The sequence below is a fragment of the Sorex araneus genome, chromosome 2 (assembly GCF_027595985.1).
Source record: "Sorex araneus isolate mSorAra2 chromosome 2, mSorAra2.pri, whole genome shotgun sequence".
Lineage (NCBI taxonomy): Eukaryota > Metazoa > Chordata > Mammalia > Eulipotyphla > Soricidae > Sorex > Sorex araneus.
Window position 1 is genome coordinate 64,742,155 of NC_073303.1, and position 6,092 is coordinate 64,748,246.

General features: G+C 38.8%; 1 non-coding gene across 1 annotated transcript; it reads left to right on the top strand.

The window, feature by feature from the left end:
- Positions 1 to 1,434: 1,434 nt before the first annotated feature.
- TRNAP-AGG (transfer RNA proline (anticodon AGG)) lies at positions 1,435 to 1,506 on the top strand. The gene has a single exon. It is a non-coding gene; the product is annotated as a tRNA-Pro (tRNA).
- Positions 1,507 to 6,092: the final 4,586 nt, after the last annotated feature.

Genomic DNA, 6,092 nt, shown 5'->3' on the forward strand with positions numbered 1-6,092 from the left:
CCACGAAAAGCACTAAACTTCTTTTGAAGTTCATTTGTTGTATTTTGTATACAGAAAACCCATGAATATACGAAAGGACACAGAAACAATTGTAGATTCAAATGCTTACAAGTTAGGATGTCTCAGATTTCCATTTCTAAGAGTTTACCAAAGGTTAAAACACTAATATTTGTCTAAGTTCTAGGTCAAAAATGTGACTTTTGTAATATTTTAATACCAAGGATGTCCCTGTGTGGGAATCCAATGGCAAAGGGGTAGCTGAACAAGCTAGACTTGTCTTCCTGGCTCCGAGTTAGCTAGTATAGCATTGGCACTAGTATGAAGCAAAAATATTACCGAGCCAACAGCTTTTCATCATCCACAATGCTAGAAACTGGAAACATATGTTGTAGAATGCATCTGGGGTTGGAGATATGGTACAGCAGGTGACAGGTTTGCCTTGCACATGGCTGCTTGTGCTGCATCCCTTATATCCCACATGTGGTTCCCAAGCCCCACTATGAGTGATTCTTGAGCACAGAGCCAGGAGTAAGCCCTAAGCACCATTATGCAAGAAGAAGATAGGTAGAGGAGGAAGATGAGGAGGACAGAGAGAGGTAAGGGAGATAAAAAGGGTGGGGGGGACAGGGACAGGAACTGGGACAGGGAGGAGGAAGAATGCTTCCAAACCAATCAGTACATCTAGTCTCAAGAGGCCATCAACACAAATAATTTCTGATCTATAAGGAGGTAGTTATAGCACTAAGCCATTATTATCTAATATCCATTCTGCTAACGGATGAAATAAAAGACAAGAATCATATCTAAACATCTAGTGAAAGAAATGAGCACTTCTTCAGAAACTAAAGTGATGTCTCTTTTTTTTAAAATTTTATTGAATGATTGTGAGATAGTTATAAGTTTTCATGTTTGGGTTACAATCTCATAATGATTAAACACTTATCCCTACATCAGTGCACATTCCCCACCATCAATATACCCAGTATAGCACCCCCTTTCCAACATCCCCCCTGCTTCCATGGCAGACAATATTCCCCATACTCTCTCTCTACTTTGGGGCATTGTGGCTTGCAACACATACACAGGTCATCATGTTTGGTTCATTATCTACTTTCAGCACACATCTCCCATCCCGACTGATTCCTCCAGCAATCATTTTCTTAATGATCCCTTCTCTATTCCATCTGCTTTCTCCCCTCTGCTCATGAAGCAGGCTTCTAGATATGGGGCAATGCTCCTGGTCCTTGTGTCTACTGTCCTTGGGTGTCAGCCTCATGTGATGTTATTCTATACTCCACAAATGAGTGCAGTCCTTCTATGTCTGTCCCTCTCTTTCTGACTCATTTCACTTAACATGATACTCTCCATGTTGTTAGGAAAGATAAAGTGATGTCTTAATCTAGTCAAGATAGTAAGTTTAAGAACTTTTTCAGTGGCTCATTGGTCTAGCGGTATGATTCTTGCTTAGGGTGCGAGAGGTCCCGGGTTCAAATCCCGGACGAGCCCGTGGTTCGTTTTATCAAATTGGAATGCCCCGCTACAGAGGCAGGGTGGGGTGGGGGGATGGGACTGGGGGGTGGGAGGGATATTGGGTTCATGGGTGGTGGAAAATGGACACTGGTGGAGGGATGGGCTCTTAAACATTGCATGAGGGAAAAACAAGCACGAAAATGTGTGAATCTGTAACTATACCCTCACTGTGACTCACTAATTAAAAAATAACTAAATTTAGGTGACCCCGGGGGCCGCAGGCGTGTGCGGCTCCTCCGAAGCTGCACGAGCGTGAATCCAGACCCAGCTGAACCAACTTCAACATGGACTGCTCCTTGCAGATTGTCTCCAGCCAGAGAACTAAGCCGTGACCCCATGCCCACCCAGGAGGGGAAAGGTATTTCTCTCTCGCCTGTCCCTTCCCGGGGATGAAGGGCGTGGGGACCGCCATATTATGACGACCACAGATGGGGTTTACAAGCTTGCAATGATCAAATATCCGGAAGAAATCTCCCTGGACTTAGTTGTTAAAGTACAGAAATACAAAACCAGTAGCAGCCGCGCGACCTCATTTCTCTTCACAACAGGTCTGACTCTAGTGGGGTGCTCCTAATAATAATGGTGAGGTTTGTGTTGAAATATTGAATGTAACCAAAGTAAATAGAAAGTAAAGTGAAATTTATCAGTTACAAGGTGGGGGGGTGCAGGGGTGGGCGGGATGGGAGGTATACTGTGGTTTTCTTTTTTTTTTGTCTTCGGTGGTGGGATATGGGCACTGGTGAAGGGATGGTTGTTTCAGCATTGTATGACTAAGACTTAAGCCTGAAAGCATTGTAATTTTCCACATGGTGATTCAATAAAATAAAATTTAAAAAAAATAACTAAGTTTAAAAAAAAGAATTTTTTCATAAGAATAATCATTATCCAAGTGTGAGAAATTGTTTCTCTACAAAAGTAAATTTCAGCTGTTTCCTATTTGAATCTCCTAATCTAAAACCTCTTCAAAGGTCTTCCCCACCCACCCATAAGATAAATAAACACAATTGAATCTCTAATACAGAGAGAAGTTATCATACCCAATTAATCAAACTCCTTTGTGTAGCTGAGTGTTGTCTCGATTAGTTCCTAGACAAAGCAAGTAAGCAATTAGACTTGATTTTCAGCAAAATTTCAACTGTTACTTAGAATATTATACAAAAATGAGGGAAACATGGCTTAAGGCATTCCCCTAGCTGGAAATTCCATTCATTCCATGTATTCTACCCTCAGCAAGCATCCACGTATATGTATTGCATGCCAGGCACATGGATTGGTGCAGTATTCATTTCCAGCTTCATTATTGGAAGCACCAAGTAGAGGCAAAACGAGAAGGGAGTGATGAATAGAAAGAATGAAATCTCAGTCATTCTTAACCACACACCACTGGTCTCTGTGGATTGAAGAGCACATCTCTAGTACTGCTTATCGTTTTGTTTTGCTTTTGTTTGGGTGCTACACACAGAGGTGCTCACTCACTCCTAGAAGGCCAGAGGACCACATGGAGTGCCTGGGATGAAACCTGAGCTCAGACTCTTACAATTGTCCCACCTGTTATAATATTGCTCTAACCCGACTACTGTCTACCTTCTCTTTAAATTATGAAGACAACCTTAGTGCTTCCAAAACATCCTAGATGAAACAAAAAATAATGCTCTAAAATGTAACTCCGATAGAATATTCTGGCAGCAAGCAGGGTTTCTATTACTATAGAAGTTGGTCTGTATAATAATTTCATTCACTCACTTGTGTAATGAGAACCTGCCACATAAAGAATTAAAGCACAACAACAGAGCACACTGACCAGGTTAACTTGCAACGGGTGTCAGAGAAGGTCTTAGGGTGAAGTGAATTCACTAGCAGGTGTAACAAGTGATATTTCCCAAATGTCTAAAGGACAAGAAGGTGCCAGTTTTTCTGAATCAGGACGACTAGAATGTAAGAAAGAAAACATCTAGAATCAGTGTCCTGTGGTAGGAAAAGTTGACATCAACGGTACCATGGAGAACTCAACAAAGACTGAGAGCGATCAGAGGGTACAGTTAAACAAAAATGAAGTCACTGAGTTAGAGTTTTTGCTGTATTGTACACTGCTGGCATTATCAGGACAGGTCATAAGCATATTACATGTAAATGAAGTTTACAGACTTTTCAAGGATTTGGATTGCAATAAAAACAATTATTTCCAAGAGTGTTTCCTGAATTACAAACAAAACACTTGCACAGTCCTTCAAATCTGATCCTTTTGTAACCTGGGTGGGGATATTTCCTCTAAAACAGCTGAAGCATTGCTCCAGTATTGCAGAACTTTTTAACTTTATTCCAAAGAACAAATTTGGGAATGAACTACCCCATTCTTCTTAATCCTTTTCTAAGCCTGAAGGAAGATCTGGCTTATCGTTTCTCTCTGATCTACTTAGAGCCCTGTGTCTGGCAGAATTTATTTGGCAATGATCATTTACATTGTCTGGTGCTAGGGCTATATTCTAATTTAATTAAGTTGAAAATGTTTTCTGACAAAAAAGAAGAAAATAAGTGATTCCATCTTCTTCCTTCAAGTTATATTAAGATAGCTTTTACTTTGAATTTTTGTTAATCTTTTTGACTAAAAAAGCAACAGTCAGTTAGCACCACTGGAAATTTGCAAGCAAAATCTGAAATGCAATTATGTTTTATTTGTCAAAATTGTTTCTGAGATTCAGCTATTCTATTTTAGGAAATATGTCCTTTACTCTAGAATGAGATCATTCTAATATATACTGGTATCACACCAAATAATTTGTAACAAGTCAGTACTTAAATATATAAAGTACAAAACTTTATCACTCACTATATTAATATTTATCTGTCATACAAGCTAACTATTCAGATAAAAAATGAAAACTTTACAATAATGTTTTGGGATCTTCACTGTAACTACTTTCTAAAGAAAGGGATGGGGGAACAATTTTCAAAACATCAGAACAATATAATACAAGTTTACCATGTGAATTCAACAGAAGCTAAGTAAGTTTACTGTGTGAATTCAGAGGTTAAGTATGTTCACCAAAATATTGAAAAAGCTATATATAAATTTCCACTTAAAAACACACAATTTTATAGCACATGCAAAATATAATTTACTTATGGAAAATATCCAAACATATTCTAAAATGAACATAGTACTCTGAGTCTTCATAAATAGTTCACCCAGTTTCAATAATTATCAGCAACTTGAAATAATATGCTGACAAATGCCAATTTTTCTCTCTTACCATCAACTTCTGAAAATGTTTTAAAGAGCTAAAAGGCTTATTGCATAGACAGAATAATAATGGAGTTAGATATTAAGTTACTGTCTTTCCAAGAATGTATATTTTTACTAGTCCCATTATTTTTAACCACAACTACTAGTGGTTAAGACCTATAATTCTTAGGCAAAAACATAGAACATAGTTACATCTTTTTCACAGTGTCTTTCAGAGCCTTATGGAATCCAGTAGGAAATAAGCACTAGCATTTTGATATTTCTAGTTTTTCTGTTTCAAAATCATGATAGTAGGAGCTGAAGATAGCAAGAGAGTAAAAGAATGAGATAACAGGTGAAAAGAACACAAAATGAATTACTTTATTGCTTATTGATATTTGATGAATTTAAACTAAATGATACTAATGGTAGGAGAGAAATCTCAGAGTATGGTAATCTGTGTAAAAGAATGTAATCTTTCTGTCATGTGCCTAATGAGTAATCCTAGGCTAATGTCCCCTGAACAATAATCTAGTCTTAAACATCTGCACCCCTATTGCCATTAAGATTTGTTATTTCCCCAAGAATTAGTTCTGTGACTAACTGTTCCCTATGTTACCAATACCAGGACATGTCCTACCTTGGCTCAGGAAAATAGTGATGAAATATCTACATTTGAACCTTGACCTCAATTGACCTTTTGCTACTAACAGGTGCTCAACTTGTAACAGGAACTGGAATGACTGTTTAGGGGATCCCTTCCATATGAAAATTACCTTCATCCCATATTTTTAATGTGTTCCTCTCTGTCTCCAAAACACAACATTGACCAGGTTAGGGTGAGAGGTCTATTGACAGCCTCAATTCTCCCTTTTTTTTTCTTTTTGGGTCACTCCCAGTGATGCTCAGGGATTACTCCTGGCTCTGAGCTCAGTAATTACTTCTGGTGGTCTCGGGGAACCATATGGGTTGCCGGGGATTGAACCCGGGTCGGCTGAGTGCAAGACAGATGCCCTCCCCTCTGTACTATCGCTCCAGCCCTCAATTTTCAACCAAAGACCAGAGATCATACTTGATCAGACATCGCCTGTTTGTCTGATCAAATCACCTGATTCCTATTTCCCTGCGTGTACTAAGTGTTTTATCCATATCACACAAATCTCTACACTGTACAAATGGCTGAGAGGATGAGTGAGGAATCCATGATTCTACCTTATTTTCCTCTAAAATAAGTTCCAAAAAGAAAATGAGGACCCAGGAGTTGATTTAAAGGACCAGAGAACATCTTTGCATTTGGGATCTGAGAATTCTATGACTGTAGCTGACTCCCAGTACTGGC